This window comes from Trachypithecus francoisi, unplaced genomic scaffold (assembly GCF_009764315.1).
Source record: "Trachypithecus francoisi isolate TF-2019V2 unplaced genomic scaffold, Tfra_2.0 Lachesis_group8, whole genome shotgun sequence".
NCBI lineage: Eukaryota > Metazoa > Chordata > Mammalia > Primates > Cercopithecidae > Trachypithecus > Trachypithecus francoisi.
In genome coordinates this window covers 25,025,512-25,044,331 of record NW_022681473.1, presented here as the reverse complement: position 1 = coordinate 25,044,331, position 18,820 = coordinate 25,025,512, and the positions used below count along the sequence as shown (strand labels likewise).

The following is an 18,820-nucleotide window of genomic DNA, read 5'->3' as shown; positions in this document are numbered from 1 at the left end:
CAAAAAGATACCTGCATTAATATGCCCTTCTCCTCAATTGCCCACATCATCCGAGACTTAAACTACGGCTGAATCATCTGTTATCTCCACGCTAACGGCACCTCTATATTCTTCATCTGCCTTTTCCTACACATTGGCCGAGGCCTGTACTATGGCTCATTCCTCCTCCTAGAAACCTGAAATATTGGCATTATTCTCTTACTCACAACCATAGCAACAGCCTTCATAGGCTACATACTTCCATGAGGCCAAATGTCATTCTGAGGCACCACAGTAATCACAAACCTCCTATCAGCCATCCCATATATCAGAACCAACCTTGCTCAATGAGTCTGAGGCAGGTACACAATTGACAGTCCCACTCTTACATGATTATTCACCCTTCACTTTATCTTACCCTTCATTTTTGCAGCCCTTACAACACTACACCTGCTATTCCTCCACTAAACAGGATTAAATAACCCCTCCAGGGTTTCTTCCCACTCCGACAAAATCACAGCACTGTTTGCAACAGCAAAGGAATTGGAATCAATACAACTGTGGAGTGTCTAAAGAAAATGTTGTACCTATACACCATGGAATACCATGCAGTCATAAAAAGGAATGAAATCATGTCCTTTGCAACAAAATGGATGCAGCTGGAAGCCATTATCCTAAATGAATTAACACACAAACAGAAAACCAAATACAGCATGTTCTCACTTATAAGTAGCAGTTAAACACTGGGTACATGCAAACACAAAGATGAAGAGAGACACTGAAGGTTCCAAAACAGGAGAGAGACAGAGGGAACAGGGGTTGAAAAACTACTAATCAGTAACTATGTTTGCAACTTAGGCAATGAGATCATTAGAAGACCAAACCTCAGCATTATCCAATATACCCATGCAACTAACCTGCACATGGATGCCTGAATCTAAAATTTAAAAATTATTTTTAAAAAAACTGAGAAAAAAAGAAAGTTCTTTATCTCATGGAGTTTCTATCTTACGGGGAAGACAGACAATACACAATAAATATATTATTCTTGGATGAAATAATTTATATCAAGAATAAAAAAGGGATGGGGCATAAAATTTGATCCTAAGGAGAGTACGGTTTTCAAAGACTAGTAGTAAGGTATAAAAAGAAAAAAGAAACGTCATAAACTGAATTGTGTCCTCCCTAAATTCACAGATTGATGTACTAACCCCAATGTGACACTGTGAAAATGAGAATTTTAAAGAGATAATTAAGGTTAAAAGAGGTCATAAGGGCGAGGTCCTAATCCACTAAGACTGTTATCCTTATGAGAAGAGGAAGAAATACCAGGAGTGTGCATGAGCAGAAGAAAGGCCTTGTGAGAACACAGTGAGGAGGTGGCCATATGCAAGCCAGGAGTGAGGCTTCAGAGAAACCCATCCTGCTGACATCTTGGTCTTAGACTTTAGCCTCCAGAATTGTGAGTAAACAAATTTCTCTTGCTTAAGCCACCCAGTCAGTGGTATTATGTTACAGCACCCCTAGCATAACAATATGGGGAACAAGCCATGAGTTATTTAAAGTGAGACTATATGAAGTAAAAGAAATGGCAAGTAAACTAACAGCCCTGAAGCAGGAGTATCCTTGACAGGTTCAAGGAACAGCAACAACACAATGTCCCTTTAGCAGAGTAAACAAGGAGAAATTATCAACAGATAAGGTAAAGAGGTAATGAAGCCCAGACCATAAATGGCCATGTAAGTGGTGACCCTGTGAGCCAGAAAGTCCTGACACCTGAGGTGAGAACACCCATTACAGGAGAAAGAGTGGGAAGAAAGAGATCAATGAGGAGGCAACTACAGTAAGTCAATGAGATACAAAGATGTCTTGGATAAGATATGGTTAGAAGTGGTCAAATTTTTGATTAATCTTGAAAGTAAAGGTAATAGATTTTGACTTTTTTTTTTTGTTTTTTTGTTTTTTTTGAGACGGAGTCTCCTTCTGTCGCCCAAGCTGGAGTGCAGTGGCCGGATCTCAGCTCACTGCAAGCTCCGCCTCCCGGGTTCACGCCATTCTCCTGCCTCAGCCTCCCGAGTAGCTGGGACTACAGGCGCCCACCACCTCGCCCGGCTAGTTTTTTGTACTTTTTAGTAGAGACGGGATTTCACCATGTTAGCCAGGATGGTCTCGATCTCCTGACCTTGTGATCCGCCCATCTCGGCCTCCCAAAGTGCTGGGATTACAGGCTTGAGCCACCGTGCCCGGCTGATTTTTACGTTTTTTTAATAGACTAGATATACGTTGTGAAGAAAGCAGAGTTGTCAAGGATGAAGGCTCAAGTCTTTAGCCTAAGCAACCAACCTGAGATATTTGCATTTACTAAGATGAGCAGATAACAGGAAGAGCACATTTAATTTAGGGCAAAATCAAGAGTTTGGATATGGGCATGGATAGCTTGACTTGCCTGTAGACATCCAAGTAAGTCAGACGCAAGATAGACAGTTGGAAATATGAATCTGAAATTGAGAAGATTGTATATGTAGTATAGTAAAATATAAACTGTGTATGTAAAATACTATGTTAATGTACAAGGAGAGCAGCAAAGATAAATTATATCTGCCTCCAATAAGCCTTTAACTTTAATAGAGAATATACATATAGTACAGCACTGATGATTCTACTAAAAGTTACGATAAGGGAGAAGAGTACATTAAGACCACAGGGATTTCTTTGGAATTGCTTACATGTCTCTTATACATTCAGTATCTGAAATATATTTATAAAAAAGAGTTCATTAAAATATGTAATACTTTAACTTAATATCTATTCATTTGTTTTTATATAACATACCTTGTTTGTCCATCCATTATTGGTTAGAAAAGTACATTTAAAATATACAATCATTTAAACTCTTTCACATTGAAATTTTGTCTCTGGCTTTTGAGAATCTTTAAATGTCACTACATAGTAATTACACATACTCTCTGAAGACAGCTAATTAGACTAACCTAACCGGATATCATACTTTGCACAGAAAATTGTCTATATGGTGTGGGAGGTCGTTGGTAAGTGGGAAGGTTGCTGGTGAGACTACAGTGAGCGGAGTGTAGGAAACATTTTCAAACTCCTAAATCACAGTTTTTAAACTGAAACTAAATTTAACTTTTATTTTATTTATGTACTTATTTATTTGAGACAGGATCCTGCTCTGTCACCCAGGCTGGAGTGCAGTAGCATAATCACAGCTCATTGCAGGCTCAACCGCCCATGCTCAAGCAATCCTCCCACCTCAGCCTCCTGAGTAGCTGGAACCACAGGTGCGTGCTGCTGTGCCCAGCTAATAATTCATGTTTTGTAGAGACAAAGTTTTATTATGATTCCCAGACTGGTCTCGAACTCCTGGGCTCAAGCGGTCCTCCCATCTCAAGTCTTCCAAAGGGCTGGGATTACAGGCATGAGCCACTGCACCCAGCCAATCGTTACAAAGAAGTTTAGGTTTTCAATTAACTACACTTAAGGAGATTTGGTTATCTTGGATATAATTTTACTTTTAATGGTGATCTTTATCTAAGCATCAGCTTTTTATCACTGGTTTCCATGCTATTCTTATCTACTCTCCATCACCTGATGGGTGGAAATTTGTATACCTTAACATTAGTCAACCTACAATCAACTAGTCTAACTCAGCATAATCAGGTATTTTCTAGTTTAACTATTTGTGGGTGTTTCTAGTTTTTGTGAACATTATGCAATTGAAATTCCTGAAATTATGATACTAGGTATATTTGACAGCAGGTGTATTAGTTTGAGTCTACTGAAGTACAAAGCCTGATGTAAGGACCTTGGTGCAGGTAAATTGTTTGAAAAGTTCCCTTAGAAATTAGGATTGAAGAATCTGTAAAGGCAAGCCAGAAAAAAAGGAAAAGTTTATATTAAAATGTTTTATGGGGCCAGGCATCGTGGCCCATGTCTAAAGTCTCGGCACTTTGGGAGGCTGAGGGGGAAGAATCACTTGAGCCCAGGAGTTCGAGCCTGGCCTGGGCAAAACAGTGAAACTTTGTCTTCACAAAAAATACAAAAATTAGTCAGACATGGTGGCATGTGCCTGCAGTCCCAGTTATTTGGGAGGCTGAAGAGGGAGGATGGCTTGAATCCAGGAGGCCAAGGTTGCTGTGATTTGAGATTGCACCACTGCACTGTGGCCTGTGTGACAAAGCCAAATCCTGTCTCAGAAGAAAACAAAATGTGTTATGAAAGCCACTGGTGCAGGCTAAAGGGTCTTGATTCTACCAGTACTCAGAGAAGCTAGCATTGGTCTAAGATTTTCTTCATAACAACAAAGGACTAAGACATTTATTCAAGGGGATATGACATGGGTCATCAAAAGTCATTGTTACACTAGTTAAGTAAAAATCTAACCACTTACACTACTCTTCTGCTGCAAAGGGTATAAAAATAAAATTATACTCTGGGATCACAGAATACAATAAATTCATAGTAAACTAGAAAAAAAAGCATCATCTCTAACGAGGGTCTTTCAGCCTGTGATCTCATCAAACTAAAATTCAGAGATTAAACAGTTCCAGAGTTAATGCAGACACTCATCAAGGTTCCTAGAGCTTTCTTTCTTTTCACTCTGCCACCTTAAATATGTCATTGATGACTCTTCATGATCACAAGATGGCTGCAGCATCTCAGGCTTTGCATGCAGACATTGAAAGAAGAAAGAAATATTAGAGAAGTGGATTAGCTGTTGTGTAGGCAGTCAATATTGTCTGCCACAGAACAGTTCTCACCATATTTATCTGTTTAGTGTCTATTTAATTATATGAATTTGTCAAGATTAAACTAATATCAAAAATATACTTTTATTTACAACAGATAAAATTTGATGTCAACACAAAAAGTATTTACTTCTTGACTTGAATAATGTATTCACATTTCAAGTCACTATCTTTTATCTGTGCCTTTTTCATGGATATTTTGATAGCTCTAAATCCAAATATAGATAATCCTATGTGTCAGATCCCAAATACAATTTAAAAGCCTCAACACTTAAAGCCTCTCTTACCATTATGAATGGATGCATTCCCTAGTCATTATCCCTTCCAAGTCTCATATTAGCTTTCACCAGACGTGCATACTTTAAATAAAGCTGAAGCACAACGCTAGACAGTCATCTGCAGAAAGGATGAGCAAGTTTATGATTCATTTGCCTTTTTAATCTGGGCTCTCCATTGGAAGCCTCTGATACTGACAGTTCGAAGAGATAAATAGAACAACTGTGGTCATTACAGAGAGATATACTCAAGCACATCAGAATATTCTTGTCTCCTCTTTTAATTTACATAATTTCTAAATGTGTGCTAAGAATGGAAAGTATTGTTCTTTGGTGGCAGTTTTTACTATAGAACAATCAGCAACATAAAACAAATTTTGGCTTAACCAAAGTTGAGAAAGTGATTGCTGGTAAGTTTTTTTCATATCTGTCTCATCAGAAACTTCTCTCTTGAATGCAGCTGTTTCCATTAACTACCACAGGCACATTTGAAAACTGACCCAAGCAACAATAAGAATCACAGAGGAGCAAATAGCTTGGGAAAAATAGTTTTTAGTATACAGAATTTTTTTTAAAAAGATGCTTTCACTTAAGAAGGGGAATAACGGCCGAGCGCCGTGTCTCACGCCTGTAATCTCAGCACTTTTGGAGGCCGAGACGGGTGGATCACAAGGTCAGGAGATCGAGACCATCCTAGCTAACATGGTGAAACCTCGTCTGTACTGAAAAAAAAAAAAAAAAATTAGCCGGGCGTAGTGGTGGGTGCCTGTAGTCCCAGCTACTTGGGAGGGTGAGGCAGGAGAATGGTGTGAACCCGGGAGGCGGAGCTTGCAGTGAGCCGAGATCACGCCACTGCACTGGAGCCTGGGCAACAGAGCGAGATTCTGTCTCAAAGAAAAAAAATAAAAGGGAACGAGAATAACGTGAGGAGAAAGAAAGGGAAAAAGAATGAAGGAGACAGGGATAAAGAATGAGAGAGGAAGAGATGAAAGATATAATTTCTTTTTCTCATGAAAAAGAAAGTAGAGCGTGAGTGACACAGAAGACCGGTGATTTCTGCATTTTCAACTGAGGTACTGGGGTCATCTCACTAGGGAGTGCCCGACAATCGGTGCTGGTCAGCTGCTGCAGCCTGACCAGCAAGAGCTGAAGCAGGGCGAGGCATCGCCTCACCTGGAAGCGCAAAGGAAATCCCTTTTCCTAGCCAGGGGAACTGAGACACACGACACCTGGAAAATCGGGTGACTCCCACCCCAATACTGCGCTTTAAGGAAACAGGCACACCAGGAGAATGTATCCCACACCTGGCCGGGAGGGTCCCATGCCCACGGAGCCTCCCTCACTGCTAACACAGCAGTCTGCGGGGATCTATCCGCAAGGCAGCAGCAAGGCTGGGGGAGGGGCGCCCGCCATTGCTGAGGCTGAAGGAGGTAAACAAAGCAGCTGGGAAGCTTGAACTGGGTGGAGCTCACAGCAGCTCAAGGAAGCCTGCCTGTCTCTGTAGACTCCACCTCTGGGGACAGCACACAGCTGAAGTCCAATAGGGGAAGCAGTGGGGGCCGGTGCAGATGCAAACGACTCTGTCTGATAGCTTTGGGGAGAGCCGTGGATCTCCCAATGCGGAGGTTGAGATCTGAGAACAGACAGACTGCCTGCTCAGGTGGGTCCCTGACCCCTGAATAGCCTAGCTGGGAGACATCCCCACTAGGGGCAGTCTGACACCCCACACCTCACAGGATGGAGTCACCCCTGAGAGGAAACCTCCAAAGGAAGAATCAGACAGGTACACTCGCTGTTCAGCAATATTCTATCTTTGGCAACCTCTGCTGCTGATACCCAGGCAAACAGGGTCTGGAGTGGACCTCAAGCAATCTCCAATAGACCAACAGACAGTCCTTCTGACTGTCAGACGGAAAACTATCAAACAGGAAGGACACCTATACCAAAACCCCATCAGTACGTCACCATCATCAAAGACCAGAGACAGATAAAACCACAAAGATGGGGAAGAAGCAGGGCAGAAAAGCTGGAAATTCAAAAAATAAGAGCGCATCTCCCCCTGCAAAGGAGCGCAGCCCATCGCCAGCAACGGATCAAAGCTGGTCAGAGAATGACTTTGATGAGATGAGAGAAGAAGGCTTCAGTCCATCAAACTTCTCAGAGCTAAAGGAGGAATTACGTACCCAGCGCAAAGAAACTAAAAATCTTGAAAAAAGAGTGGAAGAATTGACAGCTAGACTAATTAATGCAGAGAAGATCATAAACGAAATGACAGAGATGAAAACCATGACACGAGAAATACGTGACAAATGCACAAGCTTCAGTAACCGACTCGATCAACTGGAAGAAAGAGTATCAGCGATTGAGGATCAAATGAATGAAATGAAGCGAGAAGAGAAACCAAAAGAAAAAAGAAGAAAAAGAAATGAACAAAGCCTGCAAGAAGTATGGGATTATGTAAAAAGACCAAATCTACGTCTGATTGGGGTGCCTGAAAGTGAGGGGGAAAATGGAACCAAGTTGGAAAACACTCTTCAGGATATCATCCAGGAGAACTTCCCCAACCTAGTAGGGCAGGCCAACATTCAAATTCAGGAAATACAGAGAACGCCACAAAGATACTCCTCCAGAAGAGCAACTCCAAGACACATAATTGCCAGATTCACCAAAGTTGAAATGAAGGAAAAAATCTTAAGGGCAGCCAGAGAGAAAGGTCGGGTTACCCACAAAGGGAAGCCCATCAGACTAACAGCAGATCTCTGCAGAAACTCTACAAGCCAGAAGAGAGTGGGGGCCAATATTCAACGTTCTTAAAGAAAAGAATTTTCAACTCAGAAATTCATATCCAGCCAAACTAAGTTTCATCAGTGAAGGAGAAATAAAATCCTTTACAGATAAGCAAATGCTTAGAGATTTTGTCACCACCAGGCCTGCCTTACAAGAGACCCTGAAGGAAGCCCTAAACATGGAAAGGAACAACCGGTACCAGCCATTGCAAAAACATGCCAAAATGTAAAGACCATCGAGGCTAGGAAAAAACTGCATCAACTAACGAGCAAAATAACCAGTTAATATCATAATGACAGGATCAAGTTCACACATAACAATATTAACCTTAAATGTTAATGGACTAAATTGTCCAATTAAAAGACACAGACTGGCAAACTGGATAAAGAGTCAAGACCCATCAGTCTGCTGTATTCAGGAGACCCATCTCACATGCAGAGACATACATAGGCTCAAAATAAAGGGATGGAGGAAGATCTACCAAGCAAATGGAGAACAAAAAAAAGCAGGGGTTGCAATCCTAGTCTCTGATAAAACAGACTTTAAACCATCAAAGATCAAAAGAGACAAAGAAGGCCATTACATAATGGTAAAGGGATCAATTCAACAGGAAGAGCTAACTCTCCTAAATATCTATGCACCCAATACAGGAGCACCCAGATTCATAAAGCAAGTCCTTAGAGACCTACAAAGAGACTTAGACTCCCATACAATAATAATGGGAGACTTCAACACTCCACTGTCAACATTAGACAGATCAACGAGACAGAAAGTTAACAAGGATATCCAGGAATTGAACTCATCTCTGCACCAAGCGACCTAATAGACATCTATAGAACTCTCCACCCCAAATCAACAGAATATACATTCTTCTCAGCACCACATCGCACTTATTCCAAAATTGACCACATAATTGCAAGTAAAGCACTCCTCAGCAAATGTCAAAGAACAGAAATTATAACAAACTGTCTCTCAGACCACAGTGCAATCAAACTAGAACTCAGGACTAAGACACTCAATCAAAACCGCTCAACTACATGGAAACTGAACAACCTGCTCCTGAATGACTACTGGGTACATAACGAAATGAAAGCAGAAATAAAGATGTTCTTTGAAACCAATGAGAACAAAGATACAACATACCAGAATCTCTGGGACACATTTAAAGCAGTGTGTAGAGGGAAATTTATAGCACTAAATGCCCACAAGAGAAAGCAGGAAGATCTAAAATTGACACTCTAACATCACAATTAAAAGAACTAGAGAGGCAAGAGCAAACACATTCAAAAGCTAGCAGAAGGCAAGAAATAACTAAGATCAGAGCAGAACTGAAGGAGATAGAGACACAAAAAACCCTCCAAAAAATCAATGAATCCAGGAGTTGGTTTTTTGAAAAGATCAACAAAATTGACAGACCGCTAGCAAGACTAATAAAGAAGAAAAGAGAGAGGAATCAAATAGACGCAATAAAAAATGAAAAGGGGATATCACCACTGACCCCACAGAAACACAAACAACCATCAGAGAATACTATAAATGCCTCTACGCAAATCAACTAGAAAATCTAGAAGAAATGGATAATTTCCTGGACACTTACACTCTCCCAAGACTAAACCAGGAAGAAGTTGAATCCTGAATAGACCAATAGCAGGCTCTGAAATCGAGGCAACAATTAATAGCCTACCCACGAAAAAAAGTCCAGGACCAGATGGATTCACAGCTGAATTCTACCAGAGGTACAAGGAGGAGCTGGTACCATTCCTTCTGAAACTATTCCAATCAATAGAAAAAGAGGGAATCCTCCCTAACTCATTTTATGAGGCCAACATCATCCTGATACCAAAGCCTGGCAGAGACACAACAAAAAAAGAGAATTTTAGACCAATATCCCTGATGAACATCGATGCAAAAATCCTCAATAAAATACTGGCAAACCGGATTCAGCAGCACATCAAAAAGCTTATCCACCATGATCAAGTGGGCTTCATCCCTGGGATGCAAGGCTGGTTCAACATTCGCAAATCAATAAACGTAATCCAGCATATAAACAGAACCAAAGACAAGAACCACATGATTATCTCAATAGATGCAGAAAAGGCTTTTGACAAAATTCAACAGCCCTTTATGCTAAAAACGCTCAATAAATTCGGTATTGATGGAACGTACCTCAAAATAATAAGAGCTATTTATGACAAACCCACAGCCAATATCATACTGAATGGGCAAAAACTGGAAAAATTCCCTTTGAAAACTGGCACAAGACAGGGATGCCCTCTCTCACCACTCCTATTCAACATAGTGTTGGAAGTTCTGGCTAGGGCAATCAGGCAAGAGAAAGAAATCAAGGGTATCCAGTTAGGAAAAGAAGAAGTCAAATTGTCCCTGTTTGCAGATGACATGATTGTATATTTAGAAAACCCCATCGTCTCAGCCCAAAATCTCCTTAAGCTGATAAGCAACTTCAGCAAAGTCTCAGGATACAAAATTAATGTGCAAAAATCCAAGCATTCTTATACACCAGTAACAGACAAGCAGAGAGCCAAATCAGGAATGAACTTCCATTCACAATTGCTTCAAAGAGAATAAAATACCTAGGAATCCAGCTTACAAGGGATGTAAAGGACCTCTTCAAGGAGAACTACAAACCACTGCTCAGTGAAATCAAAGAGGACACAAACAAATGGAAGAACATACCATGCTCATGGATAGGAAGAATCAATATCGTGAAAATGGCCATACTGCCCAAGGTTATTTATAGATTCAATGCCATCCCCATCAAGCTACCAATGACTTTCTTCACAGAATTGGAAAAAACTGCTTTAAAGTTCATATGGAACCAAAAAAGAGCCCGCATTGCCAAGACAATCCTAGGTCAAAAGGACAAAGTTGGAGGCGTCACGCTACCTGACTTCAAACTATACTACAAGGCTACAGTAACCAAAACAGCATGGTACTGGTACCACAACAGAGATATAGACCAATGGAACAGAACAGAGTCCTCAGAAATAATACCACACATCTACAGCCATCTGATCTTTGACAAACCTGAGAGAAACAAGAAATGGGGAAAGGATTCCCTATTTAATAAATGGTGCTGGGAAAATTGGCTAGCCATAAGTAGAAAGCTGAAACTGGATCCTTTCCTTACCCCTTAAACGAAGATTAATTCAAGATGGATTAGAGACTTAAATGTTAGACCTAATACCATAAAAACCCTAGAAGAAACCCTAGGTAGTACCATTCAGGACATAGGCATGGGCAAGGACTTCATGTCTAAAACACCAAAAGCAACGGCAGCAAAAGCCAAAATTGACAAATGGGATCTAATTAAACTAAAGAGCTTCTGCACAGCAAAAGAAACTACCATCAGAGTGAACAGGCAACCTACAGAATGGGAGAAAATTTTTGCAACCTACTTATCTGACAAAGGGCTAATATCCAGAATCTACAAAGAACTCAAACAAATATACAAGAAAAAAACAAACAACCCCATCAAAAAGTGGGGAAAGGATATGAACAGACATTTCTCAAAAGAAGACATCCATACAGCCAACAGACACATGAAAAAATGCTCATCATCACTTGCCATCAGAGAAATGCAAATCAAAACCACAATGAGATACCATCTCACACCAGTTAGAATGGCAATCGTTAAAAAGTCAGGAAACAACAGGTGCTGGAGAGGATGTGGAGAAACAGGAACACTTTTACACTGTTGGTGGGATTGTAAACTAGTTAAACCATTATGGAAAACAGTATCGCGATTCCTCAAGGATCTAGAACTAGATGTACCATATGACCCAGCCATCCCACTACTGGGTATATACCCAAAGGATTATAAATTACTCTACTACAAAGACACATGCACACGTATGTTTATTGCGGCACTATTCACAATAGCAAAGACATGGAATCAACCCAAATGTCCATCTATGACAGACTGGATTAAGAAAATGTGGCACATATACACCATGGAATACTATGCAGCCATCAAAAAGGATGAGTTTGCGTCCTTTGTAGGGACATGGATGCAGCTGGAAACCATCATTCTTAGCAAACTATCACAAGAACAGAAAACCAAACACCACATGTTCTCACTCATAGGTGGGAACTGAACAATGAGATCACTTGGACTCGGGAAGGGGAACATCACACACTGGGGCCTATCATGGGGAGGGGGGAGGAGGGAGGGATTGCATTGGGGAGTTATACATGATATAAATGATGAATTGATGGGTGCTGACGAGTTGATGGATGCAGCACACCAACATGGCATAAGTATACATATGTAACAAACCTGCACGTTATGCACATGTACCCTAGAACTTAAAGTATAATAAAAAAATAAAATAAAATAAAATAAATAAAAAAATAAAAAGTTAAAAAAAAAAAAGAAAAAGAAAGTAAAGAAAAGAGTAAGCTAGGAAGTTGGAAAGCAGATGAAAAAGACTGAAAGACACTGAATGAAAAGACGAAAGGAAGAGAATGCAGGAAAATATGAAGGAAGGCAGGTAGTCAGGAGAGAGAGAAAGAAGTCAGACCTATATCAATATTCAGATCTTTTGCCTATTTCTTATTGCAAAAACATCAGGCTGGGTGTGGTGGCTCATGCCTGTAATCCCACCAATTTGAGAGGTTGAGGATTCCTCGAGGCCAGGAGTTTCACACCAGCCTGGGCAACACAGTGAGACTCTTTGTCCCTAGGAATAAATAAACAAATAACTGGGTGTGGTGTCGCATGCCTGTAGTCCCAGCTACTTAGGAGGCTGAGATGAGAAGATCGCTTGAACTCAGGATTTCAAGGATGCAGTGAGCCACGATTGTGGCACTGCACTGTAGCCTGGGCAACAAAGCAAGATCCTATCTCAAAAAAACAAAAACAAACAAAAAACCCAGAAAACATTAAACTAAGTTACATATCTGATATGGTCTGGCTCTGAGTTCCCACCCAAATCTCATCTTGAACTGTAATCCCATAATCCCTACATTCATGGGAGGGACCTCGTGGGAGGTAATTAACTCATGGGGGCAGTTTCCCCCATGCTGTTCTCATGATAGTGAGTTCTCACCATATCTGAGATGGTTTTATGAACATAGGACATTTCCCTTACTGGCACTTCTCTCTCCTGCTGCCATGTGAAGAAGGATATGTTTGCTGCCCCTTCCACCACGATTGTGAGTTTCCTGAGTCCTCCCCAGCCATGTAGAACTGTGAATCAATTAAACCTCTTTCTTTTCTAAATTTTTCAGTCTTGGATATTTCTTCATAGTAGTGTAAGAACCCACTAATACAATCATATTTCTCTAGGAAGTGTTTCCTTTAATACAGGAAAAAAAAAAAAAAGATTGACCTCAAATAGAAAAAAAAGCTCCCTATGCTCTACAGTTCCTCTCTTTCCTTCTTAAAAATCAGAGAGATAATAATCTTGAATTACTTTTCTTTAAAACATCTCTATCAAGAGCTATAAAAAGACATTTAGTATAGGTGTTATCAAAGGTTTTGAAAATATCTGAATAACATTTAAATTAAAAACTACTCTAAATAAAAAGGTGATAACAACATTGAATAGTTCAGTAGAATGAGCATAAGCGTTCACGGCTGAATTGTCTGGGTTCTCATTCTAGCTTGCCTGTGAAAATGTGAAGAAACAACAAGGCTTTTGCACCTCTAATTATTCCATCAATGCAATAGAATTAATACCACTACTTTCAGAGATGTTGTGAAGACTTGATGATATGATGCAGATCTAAAGCACAGCCCAAGTTCCAGCCAGTAGGAGCAGTTTAGTTTCTTCAATGTGCAGGTTGTGCATTTTTGCATACTCATTATTTGATTCACAAGATATTTATCAAATACCTTCTAATTGCAAGTCACCCTAGTAGGGACTAGAAAGTAGCTTTTCAGATTTCACCTGGATAAAAAAAAGTTTTTTTTTTCTGTTGGAGGGCAGTAATGTAATATTAAATATAAGATGCTTTACACCTTAGGTGTTAGGTTGGTGCAAAAGTAATTACCATTGAAAGTAATGGGAAAAACCACAATATTTCTCTGAATATAAACTTTATTATTTCTTCCATCCACTGGGCAGATCATCATCACACACTTTATAGGAGAGCTATAGTTTAATTCACATTATATTTATTTAGTATATCAATGTATATAATTAAACACCTATATTCTCCCATAAAATGTAAACTTTTAAGGCCAAGGACTCTGTCTTATCATTCTTTAAACTTTTCACAATACTAAGAATACCATGTTGTATGTAGAATGATTGTTGATAATTTACCAGAGTCCTCTTACTAATTCTATCTAAAATTGACAAACCAGATAATTTATCATTTATACTCTTGGACAGTTTTAGCTGAATTTTTGAAAAATTATAATGTAACTAAAAAAAGTGTTATTTATGGGGGCCTGGTTTCAAATTATCACTCAAATGCAATTAAGTCTACTTCTTTGGAATGGAACAAAAGAGAAAGCATGTACCATGTACTCCAACCTCTTTTTTTTTTTTTTTTTTTTGAGACAGAATTTCACTCTTGTTGCCCAGGCTGGAGTGCAATGGTGCGATCTCGGCTCACCGCAACCTCTGCCTCCCAGGTTGAAGTGATTCTCCTGCCTCAGCCTCCCAAGTAACTGAAATTACAGGCATGTGGCACCACACCCAGCTAATTTTGTATTTTTAGTAGAGACGGGGTTTCTCCATGTTAGGCTGGTCTTGAACTCCTGGCCTCAGGTGATCCAACTGCCTTGGCCTCCCAACTTGCTGGGATTACAGGCGTGAGCCACCGTGCCCAACCCACATGTACTCCAACTTCTTTAACTTAGATTATAATTGACAGATGCTCCTTAATAATATAAAAGAGTTACACATGAAGTGATGAAAACTTTTGGAAATGCAATCAAAACAAAGATATAGACACTTTCTTATATTTTATGAATTATAAGTATATTACATGGGATTCAACTGGTTCTTAAAATTTGTATGTCATTTATTTAAGCGGTATTTAAAAATATAATTAACAAAAATTATTTTAATTATTAGTAAAATATAAGGAATATTATGGCATATTTTATAAGACTTTTTTGCAACTTGCAAAAAAGAAAAATCTCTATAATTAAAAATATTGAAGTTAATTTATTGTTTCAAGCCTGTATTTTTTTAACAGATGTGAAGATTATAGTTAGTAGTTATATTCATGTAAGAAATATTTTAAAGTAATGTTATTTTAACACATATTTTAATACTTTATGCTTTAATCTGTTGCTTCTTTACTTATATTATGAACACTTTCAATTTCTTCTGATAAGTTATTTCCCATTATTTTCCACAGTACCCAGTGAAAGCTCATAGTGAAAGCACTGGAAAGTCAGGTATCTTTGCTTCAAAATCAGCTCTGTGGTAACAAGATCACGTACTGAGACCTTGGCAAACTTTTCTCCCCACTGAGCAGTTACTTCCTCTGTTAGCCTCACAGTATTGTTCTCAAGATTTAATGAAGTAATGGATGTAAACATGTCTGAAAACTTGCATAAAGCCATATATTCTCATTTATAAAGCAGTATTACAACAAATACATACTCTACCAGTGTTTAATTCTCTCTAATCTTTTGAAGTTTAAACAGAAGAAGAGTAACATATTTTACAAACAGTAGATCTAATTTAAGAAGAAATCCTCATACAAACCCAACATTAAATCCTTTTCTTCCTCTTGCAAAATTGAGAACTCCTGAAAGTATAAATACTTCCTTTAGAAGCATTTTCACTTGTATTCTGGTTTATGTGTAATAATATAAAACTATTTTCATCAGAAATGTTGCATAATTTTAAGTTTAAAAATTCCAATTGTCTTGTTAAAAAAAATTCACACTGTTTAACTGGGTAACAACCATTTAAAATAATTTGTCTGTGCACACATTAGTGGCTGGGTTTCTCCAGACACAACTTGTTTTTCAGATTTAGGATTAAATCATTCAAACTCTAACCCTATATGTGATAGGGAGTGCAGTTGGTCCCAGTATTTATAGGAATTATTGGGGTCTTAGATAGCTCCTAATTATTTTTAGCTTTTCTTTTCTGCTTCTATTGCATTCATGAAATCATTCTGCCTTTGTTTCTTATGTGTATTGATCCATTTCTGCAATCACACATCTCAGGCGTTGATCTAAATCTAATCTTCCCCAAAATTCCAAGATCTCTAATATATACTTTGGCAGCCTTTACCAAAATAGTACTTAATAACAGAATTGGCAGGAATGAGTTGGAGAAAAGTAATACTACGCATATTAAAATGTCGACTCACATGCAGAAGACTGAAACTGGACACCTTCCTTACACCATATACAAAAATCAATTCAAGATGGATCAAAGACTTAAATGTAAAACCCAAAACTATAAAACCCTAGAAGATAACCTAGGCAATATTATTCTGGACATAGGAACAGGAAAAGATTTCATGATGAAAATGCCAAAAGCAATTGCAACCAAAGCAAACATTTGCAAATGGATCTAATTAAATTAAAGATCTTTTGCATAGTAAAAGAAACTACCAACAGAATGGGAGAAAATTCGCAAACTATGCAACTGACAAAGATCTAGTATCCAACATCTATAAGGAACGTAAATCTACAAGAAAAATAAACCCATTAAAAAGTATACAAGGGACATGAACAGTTTTTGAAAGAAGACATACATATGAGCAACAAGCATATATACAAAAGCTGAACATCACTGATCACTAGAGAAATGCAAATCAAAACCACAATGAGATACCATCTCATACCAGCCAGATGAGTATTACTAAAAAATAACAGGTGCTGGCAACATTGCAGAGAAACAGAAACACTTTTACATTGTTGGTGGGAGTGTAAATCAGTTCAGCCATTATGGAAAACAGTATGACAATTCCTCAAAGACCTAAAAAGAGAACTACCATGTTATGCAGCAATTCCATTACTGGGTATATCCCCAAAGGAAAATAAATTATTCTATCATAAAGACATATGCATACATATGATCATTGCAGCACTATTCACATAGTGAATAGCAGGACATGAAACCAACCTGAATGCCCATCAATGGAAGACTGGATCGAGAAAATGTGGTACATATACATCATATACATGATGGAATACGAGGCAGTCATAAAAAGAATGAGATTATGTCCTTTGCAGGAATATGGGTGCAACTGGAAGGCCATTATTCTTAGCATACTAAACAGGAACAGAAAACCAAATGCCACGTGTTCTCACTTTTAAGTGGGAGCTGAATGATGAGAACACATGGACATATAGAGAGAGGTGAACAACACACACTGGAGCCTATTGGAGTGGGGAGGGTTGGAGGAGGGAAAGGATCAGGAAAAATAACTAATGGATACTTGTCTCAATACCTGGGTGGTGAAATAATCTGTACAACAAACGCGCACTGACACGAGTTTGTCTCTATAACAAATCTGCACATGCACCCCTGAACTTAAAAGTTAAAAACATTCCTAAAAAACAAACAAAACAAAAATGTGAGTTCTTGGAAATGACTTAACATTGCATGATAATAATGATGATAATAAGAAAGGCAAACATTTATAAAGGCTTTCTACCAGGTGCAGTGGCTCACACCTGTAATCCGAGCACTTTGGGAAGCCGAGATGGGAGGATACCTTGAGCCCAGCTTTGAGATCAGCCTGGGAAACATAGTCAGACCCTGTCTCTACAAATAATACACTAATAAACTGGGCACAGTTGTGTGTACCTGGAAACCCAGCATCTCAGGAGGCTGAGGCAGGAGGATCATTTGAACCCGGGAGTTTGAGAATGCAGTGTTCCATGGCATCACTGCTCTAGCATGGGTGACAGCGCAAGACCTTGTCTCAAAAAAATATTTTCCATGTGCCATATGCCAATCACTGTCTCACTGTTTTGCATATAACACCACACAGCAGCCCTATAAAGCTGATAGAAGACTATATTTATCTCCATTCCTTACTAGAAAAAAAAGTGAAGCACATGGAAATAACTTACCCAATTTTTAAGAACCGGAATTCACGACTTTAGAAGATGCCTTAGAATGGCCATATTGATTGTCCTCAGTGGCATTAGAACCCTACATGAAATGCTGCAGTGTGGGTAGAGCAGGGTGACACCTCTCCAACACAGTTCAATCTCAACATCACAAATGTGGATAACTGGAGAGGATGTGCTCCATAAAGGGAGGTAAGAGAGTTACGCAAAAGCCATAAATGAATTTTCCTAGTCTAAAACTCCTGACTTGAATGTATCCAACCCTCTGGATCTAACTGTCAATCTACCAGAATTTGATGGGAAAGAAGAACAAGCTAAGACATGTAATGAAGAAGCAATCACATCAAACAGAGAACATGAGAGATTCTAAACAACGAATAAATGTATTTCTTCAACAAGTAACTTAAAAAGAGGAACAGCACTATTACAGGATAGAATAAAAGAGACTTAAGAAACATAATAATTAAAGGTAATATTTTCACCTGGTTTGAAGACTGATTTGAACCAAGCAAGTGTACAATAAACTCTGTGAGTCAATTAGGAAAACTTATGTATTGGCTGACATTAAAGAATTTGTGCTCGTTTTTAAAGATCAATAATATCATATTGGTTAACTAAAGAAAAGGAAAGAGCTCCATATCAGTATATGAGTCTTTATGAAAGAAGAAAATGTCTAAAAATATAAAATAAAATACTATCTGGGATTGCTTGAAAATACTCCAGCATTAAATACACACACACACACGCACGCACATATATATATATATATATATATCAGGCACTCGTATGTTCATTGCAGCACTATTCAGAATAGCAAAGACAGAATCAAGCTAGATGGCCATCAACAGTGAACTGGATAAAGAAAATGTAGTACATGTAACACTATGGAATACTACACAGCCATAAAAAAGAATGAAATCATGTCCTTTGCAGCAACATGGATGCAGCAGAAGGCCATTCTTCTAAATGAATTCATGCAAGAACAGAAA

At 38.8% G+C, this 18,820-nt stretch overlaps 1 long non-coding RNA gene across 1 annotated transcript; it reads right to left on the bottom strand.

Moving 5' to 3' along the window:
* Positions 1-325: 325 nt before the first annotated feature.
* Positions 326-17,857, bottom strand: LOC117081131. Its single transcript, XR_004436108.1, has 3 exons — positions 17,847-17,857; positions 14,575-14,577; positions 326-464 (listed from the first exon to the last, which is right to left on the bottom strand). It is a non-coding gene; the product is annotated as an uncharacterized LOC117081131 (long non-coding RNA).
* Positions 17,858-18,820: the final 963 nt, after the last annotated feature.